Source organism: Arachis stenosperma, chromosome 4, assembly GCF_014773155.1.
Source record: "Arachis stenosperma cultivar V10309 chromosome 4, arast.V10309.gnm1.PFL2, whole genome shotgun sequence".
NCBI lineage: Eukaryota > Viridiplantae > Streptophyta > Magnoliopsida > Fabales > Fabaceae > Arachis > Arachis stenosperma.
Genome location: NC_080380.1, coordinates 107236958 through 107258646, shown reverse-complemented (window position 1 = coordinate 107258646; position 21689 = coordinate 107236958). Strand labels below are relative to the sequence as shown.

General features: G+C 39.3%; 1 non-coding gene across 1 annotated transcript; it reads right to left on the bottom strand.

Annotated features, from left to right (window-relative positions):
* Window positions 1–14417: 14417 nt before the first annotated feature.
* Window positions 14418–14525, bottom strand: LOC130978170 (small nucleolar RNA R71). The gene has a single exon (XR_009085828.1). It is a non-coding gene; the product is annotated as a small nucleolar RNA R71 (small nucleolar RNA).
* Between the last annotated feature and the right edge of the window lie 7164 nt (window positions 14526–21689).

Here is a 21689-nt window from a genome sequence, read left to right as displayed (position 1 = left end):
GCGTTTAACTCCAGACAGCAGCATGTACTTGGCGTTCAACGCCATGTTACGTCATCTATCTTCGCGCAAAGTATGGACTATTATATATTGCTGGAAAGCCCTGGATGTCTAATTTCCAACGCCGTTAAGAGCGCGCCAAATGGACTCCTGTAGCTCCAGAAAATCCATTTCGAGTGCAGGGAGGTCAGGATCCAACAGCATCAGCAGTCCTTTTTCAGCCTAACTCAGATTTTTGCTCAGCTTCCTCAATTTCAGCCAGAAAATACCTGAAATCACAGAAAAACACACAAACTCATAGTAAAGTCCAGAAATATGATTTTTGCCTAAAACTAATAATATTTAACTAAAAACTAATTAAAACATGCTAATATCTACATGAAATTACCCCCAAAAAGCGTATAAAATATCCGCTCATCACAACACCAAACTTAAACTGTTGCTTGTCCTCAAGCAACTAGATAAATAAAATAGGATGAAAAGAAATTAAGAAACAATAATATCTCAGAGTTTCAAGTGAAGCTCAGATTCTAATTAGATGAGCGGGAGTAGTAGCTTTTTGCTTCTGAACAGTTTTGGCATCTCACTTTATCCTTTGAAATTCAGAATGGTTGGCATCCATAGGAACTCAGAATTCAGATAGTATTATTGATTCTCCTAGTTTAGTATGTTGATTCTTGAACACAGCTACTTTATGAGTCTTGGCCGTGGCCCTAAGCACTTTGTTTTCCAGTATTACCACCGAATACATAAATGCCACAGACACATAATTGGGTGAACCTTTTCAGATTGTGACTCAGCTTTGCTAGAGTCCCCAATTAGAGGTGTCCAGAGTTCTTAAGCACACTCTTTTGCTTTGGATCACGACTTTAACCACTCAGTCTCAAGCTTTTCACTTGGACCTGCATGCCACAAGCACATGGTTAGGGACAGCTTGATTTAGCCGCTTAGGCCTGGATTTATTTCCTTGGGCCCTCCTATCCATTAATGCTCAAAGCCTTGGATCCTTTTTACCCTTGCCTTTTGGTTTTAAGGGCTATTGGCTTTTTCTGCTTGCTTTTTCTTTCTCTCTTTTTGGCAAATTTTTTTTTTAGAATTTTTTTTTACTGCTTTTTCTTGCTTCAAGAATCAATTTCATGATTTTTCAGATCATCAATAACATTTCTCTTGTTCATCATTCTTTCAGGAGCCAACAATTTTAACATTCATAAAATTCAATATAAAAAATATGCACTGTTCAAGCATTCATTCAGAAGACAAAAAGTATTGCCACCACATATAAATAATTAGAATTTTCCTTATTAAGAACTCGAAAAAATTAAATTGCCTCTTTATTCTAAAAATCTACTATTTTATTCATGTTTGATGATGATGAGAAAAATAAATTATAACTTAATTGAAAATAAAATCAAAATAGATATGCTAATTACTACTACTCCTATATAACTTCTAAGGTAAAATCCTATAATAATACTATCACAGAGTTAAAGCTAGAATTAGAACTTAACAACCTGTATTTTGGGAAGTGGATGTTCCTCTAGTCTGTGGGGTGCCTTCAAGAATTAATTTTGGACGCTTCAGCTCCCTTAAGTTCACATCTTTGCTCTTCCTGTTCCCTTAGGTGCCATGATCTTAATGAGTTTTAGCTCAGTGATCATGGCAAATCACACCAAACTTAGAAGTTTGCTTGTCCTCAAGCAAAAGAAAGGAAAGGAGAGGAGTAGAAGGAGATGCAGTTTCGAAAAAAAAGATAAGATGAGTTAAAAAAGATATGAGAAGAAATTAAAAAGATTTGAAAAAGAATTGGATTGGAAAAAGATTTGTGTTTATGAATTAAGATACATTTGATATTTTTGAAAAAGGAATTTTAGAAATTAGGGTTTTAGAAATTAGGATTAAAATTTTTGGAATTGAAACATGTTTATGCAAGAAATCATGAATTGAAACATAAAAGTTAGAAAATTTGTGAAGAAAAACGAATTCTACCTCCTCCCCACCATTCTGGCGTTAAACGCCCAAACGCTGCATGTTTTGGGCGTTTAACGCCCAAATGTTGCTTCTCCTGGGCGTTCAACGCCCAGCTGATGCATCTTTCTGGCGTTGAATGCCAGGAAGTCCTTTGTCACTGGGCGTTTTTCTAAACGCCCAGGATGCTGTCAATCTGGCGTTAAACGCCCAGAAGGTGCTTCTTTCTGGCGTTTAACGCCCAGAAGATGCTCCTTTCTGGCGTTTAACGCCCAGATGGCTACCCTTACTGGCGTTGAACGCCCAGTGGGTGCTTCTTTTGGGCGTTCAACGCCCAAAATGTTTCTTACTGGCTTTTTTCACCAGTGAACTTCCAAATTCCCCTGTAACTCTGTGAATTCAAGCAATTGCTATTTTACCTTGAAGATACTTGGGCACATACCTGTAAAAAAAGGAAATTTATTTAATTAGTAAATAAACTTTGTAAATGGCTGGGTTGCCTCCCAGCAAGCGCTTCTTTATTGTCTTTAGCTGGACTACCACTGAGCTCTAATCAAGTCTCAGTTTCGAGCATTCTTGCTCGAAGTTACTTTCAAGATAATGTTTAATTCTCTGTCCATTAACAATGAACTTTTTGTTAGAGTTATTATCCTGAAGCTCTACGTATCCATATGGTGATACACTTGTAATTACATATGGACCTCTCCACCGGGATTTTAATTTCCCAGGGAATAATTTGAGCCTAGAATTAAATAGTAGAACTTTCTGCCCCGGCTCAAAGACTCTGGATGACAATTTCTTATCATGCCATCTTTTCGCTTTCTCTTTGTATATCTTTGCATTTTCGAAAGCATTGAGTCTAAATTCCTCTAGCTCATTTAGCTGAAGTAACCGTTTTTCTCCAGCTAACTTAGCATCAAGGTTCAGGAATCTGGTTGCCCAGTAGGCCTTGTGTTCCAGTTCCACTGGCAAGTGACATGCCTTTCCATACACAAGCTGGTATGGAGAGGTCCCTATAGGGGTCTTGAATGCTGTTCTGTATGCCCACAGAGCATCATCCAAGCTCCTTGCCCAATCCCTTCTACGGTTAATTACAGTCCGTTCCAGGATTCTTTTGAGTTCTCTATTTGAGACTTCAGCTTGTCCGTTAGTCTGTGGGTGATATGGAGTAGCTACCCTGTGACTAACTCCATAACGAACCAAAGCAGAGTAAAGCTGTTTATTGCAGAAATGACTGCCCCCATCACTGATTAATACTCTAGGGATACCAAATCTACTGAAGATGTGTTTCTGGAGGAATTTTAACACTGCTTTAGTGTCATTGGTGGGTGTTGCAATAGCCTCCACCCATTTGGATACATAATCCACTGCCACCAGAATGTAAGTGTTTGAGTATGATGGTGGGAAAGGTCCCATAAAGTCAATACCCCATACATCAAACAACTCAATCTCCAAGATCCCTTGTTGAGGCATGGCATAACTGTGAGGCAGATTGCCAGATCTTTGGCAACTGTCACAATTAAGTACAAATGCTCGGGAATCTTTATAGAGAGTAGGCCAGTAGAAGCCACATTGGAGGACTCTTGTGGCTGTTCGCTCACCTCCAAAATGTCCTCCATACTGTGATCCATGGCAGTGCCATAGAATCTTCTGTGCTTCTTCCTTAGGCACACATCTACGGATTACTCCGTCTGCACATCTCTTGAAGAGATATGGTTCATCCCAAAGATAGTACTTTGCATCTGTGATCAATTTCTTTGATTGCAGCCTACTGTACTCTTTGGGTATGAATCTCACTGCCTTGTAGTTTGCGATATCTGCAAACCATGGCACTTCCTGGATGGCAAAGAGTTGCTCATCCAGAAAGGTTTCAGAGATCTCAGTGAGAGGGAGGGACGCCCCTTCTACTGGTTCTATTCGGGACAGGTGATCTGCCACTTGATTCTCTGTCCCTTTTCTATCTCTTATTTCTATATCAAACTCTTGCAGAAGCAACACCCATCTTATAACTCTGGGTTTTGAATCCTGCTTTGTGAGTAGATATTTAAGAGCAGCATGATCAGTATACACAATCACTTTTGATCCTACTAAATAGGATCTGAATTTGTCAATGGCGTAAACCACTGCAAGTAGCTCTTTTTCTGTGGTTGTGTAATTCTTCTATGCGTCATTTAGAACACGGCTGGCATAGTAAATGACGTGCAGAAGCTTGTCATGCCTTTGTCCCAACACTGCACCAATGGCATGGTCACTGGCATCACACATCAATTCAAATGGTAATGTCCAGTCTGGTGCAGAGATGATTGGTGCTGTAACCAATTTAGCTTTCAGAGTCTCAAATGCCTGCAGACACTCTTTATCAAAGATAAATGGCGTGTCAGCAGCTAGCAGGTTGCTCAGAGGTTTGGCGATTTTTGAAAAATCCTTTATAAACCTCCTATAGAATCCTGCATGCCCCAGAAAGCTTCTGATTGCCTTAACATTGGCAGGTGGTGGTAATTTTTCAATTACCTCTACCTTCACTTGATCCACCTCTATCCCCTTGTTCGAGATTTTGTGCCCAAGGACAATTCCTTCAGTCACCATAAAGTGACATTTTTCCCAGTTTAAAACCAGGTTAGTCTCTTGGCATCTTTTCAGAACAAGTGCTAAATGGTTAAGGCAGGAGCTGAATGAGTCTCCAAATACTGAAAAGTCATCCATGAAGACTTCCAGGAATTTTTCCACCATATCAGAGAAAATTGAGAGCATGCACTGATGCCAAGGCATCTTAGGCTAGTTTCACTAGCATTTTTCTGTTAGTTTTAGTTGTTTTATGCAATTTCTTGAGCTTAAAGTAACCAAGAATGGTTAAATGAACAACAAAGCAATGAACCATCCAAAACATTATGATTTTGATGCAAATTCCATGAGTTTTTAGTGATATTACTTGAATGCTATGAATGGATGAATTCTCATGAAATTTTGCAAGACTTTGATGCAATTGTTTGGATGATTTCAGGGAAGAGAGGCTAGGCAAGGAAGCAACAAAATCAATAAAGGAAGCTTGAAATTCAAATGGGACGTTTAAGCTCCAGTTTAAGCCTAAACTGGAGCTTAAACGCCAAATCATGAGAAGAGAGGAAATGCTGTAACTGGCGTTTAACCTCCAGTTTGACCTTAAACTGGAAGTTAAACGCCAGAATGAGAAAGGGCACTAAGAAGCATTCCACGTTTAACCTCCAGTTTAACCTTAAACTGGAGGTTAAACGCCAGAATGATGATTTGAACCAAGGGAGCATTCCACGTTTAACCTCTAGTTTAACCTTAAACTAGAGGTTAAACGTGTTCGACACTTTTCTTTCTCACCAAGAAGCATTCCACGTTTAACCTCCAGTTTAACCTTAAACTGGAGGTTAAACGCCAGAAGCAAGAGAGGCACCAGGAGCATTCCACGTTTAACCTCCAGTTTGACCTCAAACTGGAGGTTAAACGTGTTCGACCATTTCCTTCCTCCAGGGTGTTTTCTTCATTCCACGTTTAACCTCCAGTTTGACCTCAAACTGGAGGTTAAACGTGTTCGATCCAAATTGCCTCCAGGGGTTGCTTTCTTCATTTCCAAGTTTAACCTCCAGTTTGACCACAAACTGGAGGTTAAACGTGTTCGACTATGTACACTCCTGGGGTGCTTTCTTCCAATTCCACGTTTAAGTTTTAGTTTGACCTTAAACTGAAACTTAAACTTCAACTTAAACACCACCATTTGAAAAGGTTTCTGGGCCAAATATATTGAAGTTTAAGTTAGCAATTGAGCACAAATACTAACTTAAACGTATTATGGTATGAAACCCAATTGAATATCATGGTTTATGGGATTGGGCCTGAAGAATTGATGAGTCTGGAACTGCAATTTGTTGAGTCTTGTGTCATTAATTGTTTATCACTAAGTTTGCTCAATGAATGTTACATAATTGGATCACAGCCTCATCAGGATTATGGACCATAAGCCTAAAGCAAAAGGAAATCAAGGAAAGGCCTCAAAGCCCAAGAAACACAACAGAAGCTCAATTTAGAAAGTGTATAAATAGGATAGAATTGAAGTTAGTTAGGATCTTTTGACCTTTTGACATTTTTTTACACTAGAGAACTTTGGATATTGTGTAATTGAATTCTGAGCTATGAAGCACTAAACCCCTTTCATTGGGTTAGGGAGCTCTATTGTAATTCAATGAATCAATAATAGTTTTGTCTTCTTCTTCAATCTTTTCTCTTGAATTTTGTTAGAAAGCTTCTCGATCTAATTCCATTGGGTAATTGTCTTGGGAAAGAAATTACCCATAATTGGAATCCTTCGGAACCTTGGGAAAGGAATGGAGGATTCATGCTAGAGAAGCTTTCTCACAGTGAATTGGATTGGGGTTTGGATGGATATTGTGACATGTAATCCTACCAAATTGTGGTTCATGAAACTGTGTGGTATAATAAGTGATCGAGCATCATCTCTTCTTATGAACATTTAAACCAAGGGATTGGGAATTTGTTTGTTTTTAGAGAGAATTGGTGAGCCAAGGAATTGGGATCCAATCATATAAGATTGCCAAGCAAGATTCAATGAATGCATTGGTTGAGGAAGAGATGAAAATGTTTTGATTCGGAGATTTCAATATCTCCTAACACCCAATGAACTCCCCATTTCTGATCTACACTTTCTATTTACATCCTGCAATTTCAATTCACGCAATCACCCCAATTCCCTTTTAATTTCAGCAATTTAACTTCTCGCATTTAATTTCTCGCAATTTAAGATTCTGCAAATATCATTTCCTTGCAATTTACATTTCCCGCCAATTTACTTTATGCAAATTAACATCCAATTCTTGATTCTGCTCAACTAACCAAACTTCTAATTCGAATTGCTCATTCAACCAATCCTTGTGGGATTCGACCTCACTCTATTGTGAGTTTTTACTTGACGATAACCGGTGCACTTGCTGGAAGGAATTTTGCCGATCGTGCAATTTCCTAAATCGTAGCATAACAAGTTTATGCGCATCAAGTTTATGGCGCCGTTGCCGGGGATTGGTTTTCGATTGATAATTCTCAAATTGGAAGTTAACTAGATTGAGCATTTCTCTTGTTTTGTTAATTTAGTTCTAGTTACTTGTTGAATTTTTAATTTCTGCACTCTGTTACTTGTTTTTTCTTTCTTATGCCTTTCAATTCTAGCAACTAACTCACTGACCCACTAACTATTTGAATTAATTCCTCAACTGCTCTAACCATACTCTTCCATTAACCAAGAGTATTCCACTTGTTTGCTGCTTGTGGTGCATTCTTGTATGACAGGTAGAAGAGGAGAGACATCAACTCCTCCATATACCGAACCAGAGAGGACCCTTCATAGACTTAGAAGGGAAGCAAGAGGGAAGAGAGTACTGAGAGAAGAAGAATCTGAAGGAGAATCTGAGGACAACTTTGAGGAAGCTCTAGATCTCAACATGGATAGAGAATTTCACAACCATGAGAGGGCTGATGGAAACAATGCCATTCCTGAGAGGAGGGTTCTTGGTTCATACATAAACCCAACCTCTGGGAATTGTGGAAGCAGCATTCAGAAACCACCCATTCAAGCCAACAATTTTGAACTCAAACCACAACTAATATCACTGGTGGAGAACCATTGTTCATTTGGTGGGAGTGTTAATGAAGACCCAAACCAACATCTCACAAAATTCCTGAGAATTTGCGACACTGTGAAGTCCAATAGAGTCCAGGACGATGCCTATAAACTGCTCTTGTTTCCATTCTTACTTAGGGACAAGGCAGCTAAGTGGCTGGAATCATTCCCAAGGGACAGCCTAACAACCTGGGATGAGGTGGAAAGCAAGTTTCTGGCATGTTTCTACCCCCCACAAAAGGTCAATAGGCTTCGATCTGAGGTTCAGACTTTTAGACAACAAGATGGTGAGACGCTCTACGAGGCATGGGAAAGGTTCAAAGAATTGACAAGGAAATGTCCACCAAACATGTTCCCTGACTGGGTGCAATTGCATATTTTCTATGATGGACTTTCTTATGAATCAAGGAAGGCTGTAGACCATTCATCAGGAGGTTCATTGAACAGGAAAAAGACTGTGGAAGAAGCCATTGAAGTGATTGAGACAGTGGCTGAGAATGAGTACTACTATACTTCAGAGAGGCACAACACTAAGGGAGTCATGGAGCTGAACCATGTTGATACAATTCTAGCCCAAAACAAGGTGTTTGCCAAGCAACTAGCAGAGCTCACCAGGAAATTAGACACAAAGCAAGTGGCTGCAATACACACACAAGATCAAGAGGAAGTAAGCATTGAAGGAGGTGATTGGGAAGAGGCCAACTATGTGGGAAACCAACAAAAGCAATCATATGATCCACATTCCAACACTTACAACCCAGGATGGAAAAACCACCCAAACTTTGGGTGGGGAAACCAGCGCCCCCAAGACATACAAAAAGAAGAAATGAAGAAGGGCAACAAGCAGAAGCAGAGCAAGAAGCAGAGCAAGAAGGAGAAGAAGGAGAAGAAGAGCAAGAAGAGTAGGGAATTCCAGAAAGAAGGCAACAAGTTCCCAGAGACCCCATGGACATGAGCAGAATGCAGGAAATCATGGAAGGATTATCTCAACAATACATGAGGTCTCAGGAGAGGCAAGAGGACTTCCACCTAAAGATGATGGACATGCAAAGGAACTTTGAATCAAGATTCCTAGATCTGCAAAGGGAACAAAATTTACAATTACAGGAATCCCTCAGCCACATCTTCCAACACCAAGATGCCAATATGTTGGCACTCAAGGAAGCCACCACTCTGCAGAATGCGAGATACTCAGTTCAAGCTGATTACAACATCAGCTCTCAAATCAAGCTGAACTACATAGGGGAACATCTATACAAGATGGACCCAGCATTCCCAGCTTTTGATGAGTATTTCAAAGGGAGGAAAGAAGGAGAAATAAACAAGGCAATGGTCCTTGAAAAAGGAGTGGAAGAAACAATGAAAAAGGCTGGATTCTGGAAAAAGCTCATGAGAAAAGACAAAGGAAGTACAAGTGGTCAAAAAGAGGTAAGAAGCAAGAAGAAGCAGGATCCCAAGAATCAAGAAGAACCAAGCAATAAATAAGAGGTGGTCCCGTTCCTTAATAATCAAATGATAGTTGTGAATTGTCTTCATGAGCTTTGTTTCATTTTAAGTCATTTAAGTTTAAGTGAAGTTTTTAGTATGTTTGTTTGTTTACTGCTTTGAATAAAGTAAATGCCTAGATGTTTGGATATAACTCCACCTTCTTAAACAAATGCTTGCCATGCTTGTTTTGTTTCCAAAAATTAAAAGAAAAGTTTGAACAAAAGTAACTTGGCTCAATTAGTGACAAATCAAGTAGAATTAAGTGGTGGTATGCATGCTTGATTGTTTAGTTAGCTCACTGGAAATTGAGTGTAGAATTGTCATTTTTTGTGTAGAAGTTGAATACTGTCTATGGATCTTGATAAATAAATGTCTTTGGCCATGAAAAAGAAAGAAAAAGAAGAAGAAAAGCCAATCAAAAAGGGCAACCAAAAAGCAAAAGAATTAAGAAAATAAAGCTAGGCACCAATGGTTTGAACTTTTGAGACATATGCCTGTGGTGTTTATGTACTAGGATCTGCTTGGATGAATAGGTTCTGTGGAGTGTTTCAACACTTGGTAACTTGGGTTAACTAACCCGGGATTATCAACCAAAAGTCCATTATCAAGAGCAACCTAGCTACAAAACATTTAGTTACACAAAGAGGTGCTGGGCACCAATGTCTCAAAAAGAAATGTGAACTAAAATGCCTGTAGTGGATATGTGTATTGCACTGATAAGAAAAAGAAATTGCCAAAGGCTTGTGCAACACATGACACTGAGCAAACAAGGAGCAAAGGAGCTCTAAGAAAAAGAAAAACAAAGAAAGAAAAAGTGCCAAGGACATAAGAATAACAAGAGGCCATAGCAGTGCTTGATGGATGCAATGAAAAAGTGATAATCTTCCTTGATAAGAATGAAAAAGTGATGCTGCAACTTTCTGCATAAAACCCTTCTGATGAACTTCAAATGCTTGCTAATATAGCCAATGTAATTGCTTTCTGTTTCATACTTTCTTCTCAATTATCTCAGGACTTGCTTAGGGACAAGCAAGTATTAAGTTTGGTGTTGTGATGTCAAGGCATCTTAGGCTAGTTTCACTAGCATTTTTCTGTTAGTTTTAGTTGTTTTATGCAATTTCTTGAGCTTAAAGTAACCAAGAATGGTTAAATGAACAACAAAGCAATGAACCATCCAAAACATTATGATTTTGATGCAAATTCCATGAGTTTTTAGTGATATTACTTGAATGCTATGAATGGATGAATTCTCATGAAATTTTGCAAGACTTTGATGCAATTGTTTGGATGATTTCAGGGAAGAGAGGCTAGGCAAGGAAGCAACAAAATCAATAAAGGAAGCTTGAAATTCAAATGGGACGTTTAAGCTCCAGTTTAAGCCTAAACTGGAGCTTAAACGCCAAAATCATGAGAAGAGAGGAAATGCTGTAACTGGCGTTTAACCTCCAGTTTGACCTTAAACTGGAAGTTAAACGCCAGAATGAGAAAGGGCACTAAGAAGCATTCCACGTTTAACCTCCAGTTTAACCTTAAACTGGAGGTTAAACGCCAGAATGATGATTTGAACCAAGGGAGCATTCCACGTTTAACCTCTAGTTTAACCTTAAACTAGAGGTTAAACGTGTTCGACACTTTTCTTTCTCACCAAGAAGCATTCCACGTTTAACCTTGATGAGCGGATAATTTGTATGCTTTTTGGCATTGTTTTTAGTATGTTTTTGGTAGTTTTAGTTGAGTTTTTATTATATTTTTATTAGTTTTTAGTTAAAATTCACTTTTCTGGACTTTACTATGAGTTTGTGTGTTTTTCTGTGATTTCAGGTATTTTCTGGCTGAAATTGAGGGATCTGAGCAAAAATCTGATCCAGAGACTCAAAAGGACTGCAGATGCTGTTGGATTCTGACCTCCCTGCACTCGAAGTGGATTTTCTGGAGCTACAGAAGCCCAATTGGCGCGCTCTCAACGGCGTTGGAAAGTAGACATCCTGGGCTTTCCAGCAATATATAATGGTCCATACTTTGCCCAAGATTTGATGGCCCAAACCGGCGTTCAAAGTCACCTACAGAAATTCCAGCGTTAAACGCCGGAACTGGCACCTAATTGGGAGTTAAACGCCCAAACTGGCATAAAAGCTGGCGTTTAACTCCAAGAAGAGTCTCTACACGAAAATGCTTCATTGCTCAGCCCAAGCACACACCAAGTGGGCCCGGAAGTGGATTTTTATGTCATTTACTCATTCTTGTATACCTCAGGCTACTAGTTTCTATAAGTAGGACCTTTTACTATTGTATTTGAATCTTGGTTCTTTTGGTTCCCTCTCTGGGGCCGAAACCAATGATCACTTTTGTTTTTATGTATTTTCAACGGTGGAGTTTCTACACACCATAGATTAAGGTGTGGAGCTCTGCTGTACCTCGAGTATTAATGCAATTACTATTGTTCTTCCATTCAATTCCACTTGTTCTTTATCCAAGATATCACTTGTTCTTCAACATGATGAAGGTGATGATTGACGCCCATCACCATTCTCACCCATGAACAAGGTGACTGACAACCATTCTTGTTCTACAAGCATCTGAGGCTTAGTGAATATCTCTTGGATTCTTCGGAATCTTCGTGGTATAGGCAGGACCTGATGGCGGCATTCAAGAGAATTCGGAAGGTCTAAACCTTATCTGTGGTATTCTGAGTAGGATTCAATGACTGAATGACTGTGACGTGCTTCAAACCCTGAGGGCGGGGCGTTAGTGACAAACGCAAAAGAATCACTGGATTCTATTCCGCGCCTGATTGAGAACCGACAGATGAATTCCGCTATGCTGTGACGGAGCATATGCAATCGCTTTCACTGAGAGGATGGGAGGTAGCTGCTGACAACAGTGAAACCCTACACGAGCTTGCCATGGAAAGGAGTAAGAAGGATTGGATGAAGACAGTAGGAAAGCAGAGAGACGGAAGGGAAGGCATCTTCATGCGCTTATCTGAAGTTCCTACCAATGAATTACATAAGTATCACTATCTTTATCTTTATGTTATTTTCGTTCATCACCATTATACATTTGAGTCTGCCTGACTGAGATTTACAAGATGACCATAGTTTGCTTCATACCACCAATCTCCGTGGGATCGACCCTTACTCGCGTAAGGTATTACTTGGACGACCCAGTGCACTTGCTGGTTAGTTGTGCGAAGTTGTAGTGATCACAATTTCGCGCACCAAGTTTTTGGCGCCGTTGCCGGGGATTGTTCGAGTATGGACAACTGACGGTTCATCTTGTTGCTTAGATTAGGTATTTTTTTCTTCAGAGTTCTTAAGAATGAATTCTAGTGTTTCAAGGTGATGTTCTTATCATCACCAAAGCTGATTGATCATCATCAATTTAGCTCTTGAATGCGATGTCCTGCTGAAGCTTAGCCGGCCATGTCTAATTCCTTTAGACTAAAGCTTTAGACTAACATTGCATGATTCCTGGAATTCTCATTAAGAATTTTGATACCTTTATTTTCCTTTTCACTTAATTTTCGAAAAAAACCCAAAAAAATTACAAAATCATAAAATTCAAAAATATTTTTTGTTTAAGTCTAGTGTCTCATTTTAAGTTTGGTGTCAATTGCATGTTTCTGTTCTTCTTGCATTTTCGTTTTTATGCATGTGTCCTCATTGATCTTCAAGTTGTTCTTGATGATTTTCTTGTTTTGATCTTTGAATTCTATTGACTTGAGTGTTTTGTGCATTCTCATGTAGTTAGTGTCAGTAGTATACAAACTGCTAAGTTTGGTGTCTTGCATGCATTGTTAATTGATTCCTTTTGCATTTTGATTATTAAAAATCCAAAAATATTTTTAATTTGTGTCTTTTCAAGTCAATAATACAGAGAATTGAAGATTCAGAACATACTGCAGAGGAATTACACAGAAAAAGCTGAGCGTTCAAAACGCCCAGTGAAGAAGGACAGACTGGCGTTTAAACGCCAGCCAGGGTGCCTGGTTGGGCGTTTAACGCCCAAAAAGGTAGTAGTTTGGGCGTTAAACGCCAGAATGTATACCATTCTGGGCGTTTAACGCCAGGATGGTGCTAGGGGGAAGATTTTGTTTTCAAATCAATTTTTTTCAAGTTTTCAAAGTTTTTCAAAATCAAATCTTTTTCAAATCATATCTTTTCAATCAAATGTTTTCAAAATCAATTTCTTTCCTTTTTCAAAGATACTTACTAACAATTAATGATTTGATTGAACATTTTTTGCCTTTTCTGTTAAGGAAGGTTTTATGTTTGAATCATATCTTTTCTTGTTAGACAAGTCATTAATTTTTTAAAATCATATCTTTTCAAATTGTTTTCAAATCATATCTTTTAAAATTGTTTTCAAATCATATCTTTTCAATTACATCTTTTTAAAACCAATCATATCTTCTCAACCACATCTTTTTCAAAATAGTTTTCAATCAAATCTTTTTAATTTCTAATTTCAAAATCTTTTTCAAAAATCACTTTACTTCTTTCCCACTTTTGTTTTCGAAAATCAATTAGTGTTTTTCAAAATGTTTTCAAAATCTTTTACTTAATTTTCGAAAATTACTTCCCTTCTTCTCACATCCTTCTACTTTTGGACTAACATTATCCCTTAATGCAAAATTCGAACTCCATCTTCTTTGATAAGTTCGAATTTTCTACTTCTGTCTTCTACTTTTCTTTTCCTCTGACACCTCAAGGAATCTCTATACTGTGACATAGAAGATTCCATATTTTCTTGTTCTCTTCTCTTTCATATGAGCAGGAACAAAGACAAAGGCATTCTTGTTAAAGCTGACCCTGAACCTGAAAGGACCTTGAAGAGAAAGCTAAGAGAAGCCAAAACACAACTCTCTTTAGAGGACCTGACCGAATTCTTCAAAGAAGAAGAACACATGGCAGCCGAAAACAACAACAATGCAAACAATGCAAGGAAGGTGCTGGGTGACTTTACTGCACCTACTCCCAACTTCTATGGGAGAAACATCTCTATCCCTGCCATTGGAGCAAACAACTTTGAGCTTAAGCCTCAATTAGTTTCTCTAATGCAACAGAATTGCAAGTTCCATGGACTTCCAATGGAAGATCCTCATCAGTTTTTAGCTGAGTTCTTGCAAATCTGTGACACAGTCAAGACTAATGGGGTTGACCCTGAGGTCTATAGACTGATGCTATTCCCTTTTGCTGTAAGAGACAGAGCTAGAATATGGTTGGACTCTCAACCTAAAGAAAGCCTGGATTCTTGGGAAAAGCTAGTCAATGCCTTCTTGGCAAAGTTCTTTCCACCACAAAGATGGAGTAAGCTTAGAGTGGAAGTCCAAACCTTCAGACAGAAGGATGGAGAATCCCTCTATGAAGCTTGGGAAAGATACAAACAATTAATCAGAAGATGTCCCTCAGACATGCTTTCTGAATGGAGCATCATAGGTATTTTCTATGATGGTCTCTCTGAACTATCCAAGATGTCTTTGGATAGCTCTGCTGGAGGATCTCTTCATTTGAAGATGACGCCTACAGAGGCTCAAGAGCTAATTGAAATGGTTGCAAATAACCAATTCATGTACACTTCTGAAAGGAATCCTGTAAACAATGGGACTAATCAGAAGAAAGGAGTTCTTGAGATTGACACTCTGAACGCCATTTTGGCTCAAAATAAAATATTGACTCAACAAGTCAATTTGATTTCTCAAAATCTGTCTGGAATGCAAAATGCACCTGGCAGTACTAAGGAAGCTTCATCTGAGGAAGAAGCTTCTGATCCTGAGAACCCTTCAATGGAAGAGGTGAATTACCTAGGAGAACCCTATGGAAACACTTATAAGTCTTCATGGAGAAATCACCCAAATTTCTCATGGAAGAATCAAGAGAGACCTCAACAAGGTTTCAATAACAATAATGATGGAAGAAACAGGTTTAGCAATAGCAAGCCTTTTCCATCACCTTCTCAGCAACAGACAGAGAGTTCTAAGCAGAATACTTCTGACTTAGCAACAATGGTCTCTGATCTAATAAAGACCACTCAAAGTTTCATGAATGAAACAAGGTCCTCCATCAGAAATTTGGAAGGACAAGTGGGACAGCTGAGCAAGAAAATTACTGAACTCCCTCCTAGTACTCTCCCAAGTAATACTGAAGAAAATCCAAAAGGAGAGTGCAAAGCCATAGACATGGCCGAATATGGAGAGGAAAGAGAGGAGGAGGACGCCACTGAGGAAGACCTCAGTGGGCGTGTACCAATCTCCTCTGAGTTCCTCAATGAGGAACAATGGGAATCTGAGGCTCAAAATGAGACCATAGAGATTCCATTGGACTTACTTCTGCCTTTCATGAGCTCTGATGAGTATTCTTCCTCTGAAGAGGATGAGTATGTCACTGAAGAGCAAGTTGCTAAATACCTTGGAGCAATCATGAAGCTAAATGACAAGTTATTTGGAAATGAGACTTGGGAGGATGAACCACCTTTGCTCACCAAAGAACTGGATGACTTGTCTAGGCAGAAACTGCCTCAAAAGAGGCAAGATCCTGGGAAGTTTTCTATACCTTGTACCATAGGCACCATGACCTTCAAGAAGGCCTTGTGTGACTTAGGGTCAAGTGTAAACCTCATGCCCCTCTCTGTAATGGAGAAATTAGGGATCTTTGAGGTGCAAGCTGCAAGAATCTCATTAGAGATGGCAGACAATTCAAGAAAACAAGCCTATGGACTTGTAGAGGATGTTCTGGTAATAGTTGAAGACCATTACATCCCTACTGATTTCGTAGTCCTAGAGACTGGGGAGTGCATGTATGAATCCATCATCCTTGGCAGACCCTTCCTAGCCACAGCAAAGGCTGTGGTTGATGTTGATAGAGGTGAACTAATCATTCAAGTGAATGAAGAATCCTTGGTGTTTAAGGCTCAAGGATATCCCTCTATCATCATAGAGAGGAAGCATGAAGAGCTTCCCTCAAATCAGAGACAAATAGAGCCCCCACAGTCAAACTCTAAGTTTGGTGTTAGGAGGCCACATCCAAACTCTAAGTTTGGTGTTGAACCCCCACATTCAAACTCTAAGTTTGGTGTTGGGAGGTTCCAACATTGCTCTGAGTATCTGTGAGGCTCCATGAGAGTCCTCTGTCAAGCTACTGACATTAAAGAAGCGCTTGTTGGGAGGCAACCCAATGTTTTATAATTAACTATTTCCTTTTGTTATTTTATCTTTTTTTTGTAGGTTGATGATCATAAGAAGTCACAAAATCAATGAAAAAAGCAAAAACAGAATGAAAAACAGGAAGAAAAACAGCACACCCTGGAGGAAGAACTCACTGGCGTTTAAACGCCAGTGAGGCTAGCAGTTGGGCGTTTAACGCCCAGTCTGGCACCATTCTGGGCGTTTAACGCCAGAAAGGGGCACCAGACTGGCGTTAAACGCCAGAAAAGGGCAAGAACCTGGCGTTAAACGCCAGAAATGGGCACCAGCCCGGCGTTTAACGCCAGAAATGGCTCAAAACATGGATTTTGATGCCATTTGGTGCAGGGATGACTTTTCCTTGACACCTAAGGATCTGTGGACCCCACAGGATCCCCAAACAACCCCACCACTCTCTCTTCTTCTTCACCCATTCACCAATCACTTCAACATCTCTTTCTCTTCACCACTCACATCCATCCTTCATAAAACACTACTTCTTCCCCTAATGGCCGAAACACAAAGCCATTCCCTTCTTCCTCATTTCTTCTTCTTCTACTCTCTTCTTCCTTCTTTTGCTCGAGGATGAGCAAACCTTTTAAGTTTGGTGTGGTAAAAGCATTGCTTTTTGTTTTTCCATAACCATTTATGGCATCCAAAGCCGGTTCAACTGAGAAGGCATGACCTCAAGCCCATCACCAAGAGAAAGATGGAGCAAACAAGAGACCCCTCTCATCAAGAAATCCCTGAGATACCTCAAGGGATGCACTTTCCTCCACAAGACTACTAGGAGCAAATTAACACCTTCCTAGGAAAATTAAGTTCCAACATGGGACAACTAAGGGTGGAGCACCAAGAACATGCCATCCTCCTCCATGAAATTGGAGAAGATCAAAGGATCATGAGAGAGGAGCAACAAAGACAAGGAAGAGACATTGAGGAGCTCAAGCACTCCATAGGATCTTCAAGAGAAAGAAAGAGCCGCCATCACTAAGGTGGACCCGTTCTTTAATCTCCTTGTTCTTTATTCTTCTGTTTTTCGAAAATTATGCTTTATGTTTATCCATGTTTGTGTCTTATGATCATTAGTGTCTTAGTGTCTATGCCTTAAAGCTATGAATATGAATCCATCACCTTTCTTAAATGAAAACTGTTTTTATCACAAAAGAACAAGAAGTACAGGATTTCAAATTCATCTTTAAAACTAGCTTATTTAGTTTGATGTGGTGGCAATACTTTTGTTTTCTGAATGTATGCTTGAACAGTGCATATGTCTTTTGAATTTGTTGTTCATGAATGTTAAAATTGTTGGCTCTTGAAAGAATGATGAAAAAGGAGACATGTTACTGAGGATCTGAAAAATCATAAAAATGATTCTTGAAGCAAGAAAAAGCAGTGAATACAAAAAAAAAAGAGAAAAAGAAGGAGAAAAACGAAAAAAAAGGGAGAAAGAGAAAAAGAAAGAAAAAGAAAGAAATAAAGTTGTGATCCAAGGCAATAAGAGTGTGCTTAAGAACCCTGGACACCTCTAATTGGGGACTTTAGCAAAGCTGAGTCACAATCTGAAAAGGTTCACCCAATTATGTGTCTGTGGCATGTATGTATCCGGTGGTAATACTGGAAGACAGAGTGCTTTGGGCCACGGCCAAGACTCATAAAGTAGCTGTGTTCAAGAATCATCATACTTAACTAAGAGAATCAATAACACTATCTGGATTCTGAGTTCCTAAAGAAGCCAATCATTCTGAATTTCAAAGGATAAAGTGAGATGCCAAAACTGTTCGGAGGCAAAAAGCTACTAGTCCCGCTCATCTAATTTGGAGCTTAGTTTCATTGATAATTTGGAGTCTATAGTATATTCTCTTCTTTTTATCTTATTTGATTTTCAGTTGCTTGGGGACAAGCAACAATTTAAGTTTGGTGTTGTGATGAGCGGATAATTTGTATGCTTTTTGGCATTATTTTTAGTATGTTTTTGGTAGTTTTAGTTGAGTTTTTATTATATTTTTATTAGTTTTTAGTTAAAATTCACTTTTCTGGACTTTACTATGAGTTTGTGTGTTTTTCTGTGATTTCAGGTATTTTCTGGCTGAAATTGAGGGATCTGAGCAAAAATCTGATCCAGAGACTCAAAAGGACTGCAGATGCTGTTGGATTCTGACCTCCCTGCACTCGAAGTGGATTTTCTGGAGCTACAGAAGCCCAATTGGCGCGCTCTCAACGGCGTTGGAAAGTAGACATCCTGGGCTTTCCAGGAATATATAATGGTCCATACTTTGCCCAAGATTTGATGGCCCAAACCGGCGTTCAAAGTCACCTACAGAAATTCCAGCGTTAAACGCCGGAACTGGCACCTAATTGGGAGTTAAACGCCCAAACTGGCATAAAAGCTGGCGTTTAACTCCAAGAAGAGTCTCTACACGAAAATGCTTCATTGCTCAGCCCAAGCACACACCAAGTGGGCCCGGAAGTGGATTTTTATGTCATTTACTCATTCTTGTATACCTCAGGCTACTAGTTTCTATAAGTAGGACCTTTTACTATTGTATTTGAATCTTGGTTCTTTTGGTTCCCTCTCTGGGGCCGAAACCAATGATCACTTTTGTTCTTATGTATTTTCAACGGTGGAGTTTCTACACACCATAGATTAAGGTGTGGAGCTCTGCTGTACCTCGAGTATTAATGCAATTACTATTGTTCTTCCATTCAATTCCACTTGTTCTTTATCCAAGATATCACTTGTTCTTCAACATGATGAAGGTGATGATTGACGCCCATCACCATTCTCACCCATGAACAAGGTGACTGACAACCATTCTTGTTCTACAAGCATCTGAGGCTTAGTGAATATCTCTTGGATTCTTCGGAATCTTCGTGGTATAGGCAGGACCTGATGGCGGCATTCAAGAGAATCCGGAAGGTCTAAACCTTGTCTGTGGTATTCTGAGTAGAATTCAATGACTGAATGACTGTGACGTGCTTCAAACCCTGAGGGCGGGGCGTTAGTGACAAACGCAAAAGAATCACTGGATTCTATTCCGCGCCTGATTGAGAACCGACAGATGAATTCCGCTATGCTGTGACGGAGCATATGCAATCGCTTTCACTGAGAGGATGGGAGGTAGCTGCTGACAACAGTGAAACCCTACACGAGCTTGCCATGGAAAGGAGTAAGAAGGATTGGATGAAGACAGTAGGAAAGCAGAGAGACGGAAGGGAAGGCATCTTCATGCGCTTATCTGAAGTTCCTACCAATGAATTACATAAGTATCACTATCTTTATCTTTATGTTATTTTCGTTCATCACCATTATACATTTGAGTCTGCCTGACTGAGATTTACAAGATGACCATAGTTTGCTTCATACCACCAATCTCCGTGGGATCGACCCTTACTCGCGTAAGGTATTACTTGGACGACCCAGTGCACTTGCTGGTTAGTTGTGCGAAGTTGTAGTGATCACAATTTCGCGCACCAAACCTCCAGTTTAACCTTAAACTGGAGGTTAAACGCCAGAAGCAAGAGAGGCACCAGGAGCATTCCACGTTTAACCTCCAGTTTGACCTCAAACTGGAGGTTAAACGTGTTCGACCATTTCCTTCCTCCAGGGTGTTTTCTTCATTCCACGTTTAACCTCCAGTTTGACCTCAAACTGGAGGTTAAACGTGTTCGATCCAAATTGCCTCCAGGGGTTGCTTTCTTCATTTCCAAGTTTAACCTCCAGTTTGACCTCAAACTGGAGGTTAAACGTGTTCGACTATGTACACTCCTGGGGTGCTTTCTTCCAATTCCACGTTTAAGTTTTAGTTTGACCTTAAACTGAAACTTAAACTTCAACTTAAACACCACCATTTGAAAAGGTTTCTGGGCCAAATATATGAAGTTTAAGTTAGCAATTGAGCACAAATACTAACTTAAACGTATTATGGTATGAAACCCAATTGAATATCATGGTTTATGGGATTGGGCCTGAAGAATTGATGAGTCTGGAACTGCAATTTGTTGAGTCTTGTGTCATTAATTGTTTATCACTAAGTTTGCTCAATGAATGTTACATAATTGGATCACAGCCTCATCAGGATTATGGACCATAAGCCTAAAGCAAAAGGAAATCAAGGAAAGGCCTCAAAGCCCAAGAAACACAACAGAAGCTCAATTTAGAAAGTGTATAAATAGGATAGAATTGAAGTTAGTTAGGATCTTTTAACCTTTTGACATTTTTTTACACTAGAGAACTTTGGATATTGTGTAATTGAATTCTGAGCTATGAAGCACTAAACCCCTTTCATTGGGTTAGGGAGCTCTATTGTAATTCAATGAATCAATAATAGTTTTGTCTTCTTCTTCAATCTTTTCTCTTGAATTTTGTTAGAAAGCTTCTCGATCTAATTCCATTGGGTAATTGTCTTGGGAAAGAAATTACCCATAATTGGAATCCTTCGGAACCTTGGGAAAGGAATGGAGGATTCATGCTAGAGAAGCTTTCTCACAGTGAATTGGATTGGGGTTTGGATGGATATTGTGACATGTAATCCTACCAAATTGTGGTTCATGAAACTGTGTGGTATAATAGTGATCGAGCATCATCTCTTCTTATGAACATTTAAACCAAGGGATTGGGAATTTGTTTGTTTTTAGAGAGAATTGGTGAGCCAAGGAATTGGGATCCAATCATATAAGATTTCCAAGCAAGATTCAATGAATGCATTGGTTGAGGAAGAGATGAAAATGTTTTGATTCGGAGATTTCAATATCTCCTAACACCCAATGAACTCCCCATTTCTGATCTACACTTTCTATTTACATCCTGCAATTTCAATTCACGCAATCACCCCAATTCCCTTTTAATTTCAGCAATTTAACTTCTCGCATTTAATTTCTCGCAATTTAAGATTCTGCAAATATCATTTCCTTGCAATTTACATTTCCCGCCAATTTACTTTATGCAAATTAACATCCAATTCTTGATTCCGCTCAACTAACCAAACTTCTAATTCGAATTGCTCATTCAACCAATCCTTGTGGGATTCGACCTCACTCTATTGTGAGTTTTTACTTGACGATAAACGGTGCACTTGCCGGAAGGAATTTTGCCGATCGTGCAATTTCCTAAATCGTAGCATAACAAGTTTATGCGCATCATGCACCTCTGAAAGGTTGCAGGTGCATTGCATAGGCCAAATGGCATCCTTCTGTATGCAAATACTCCAGATGGACATGTGAATGCCGTTTTCTCCTGATCCTGGGGATCTACTGCAATTTGATTATAACCTGAATATCCATCCAGGAAGCAGTAGTATTCATGACCTACCAGTCTTTCCAGCATCTGGTCTATGAATGGTAAAGGAAAATGATCCTTTCTGGTAGCTGTATTGAGCCTTCTGTAATCAATACACATACGCC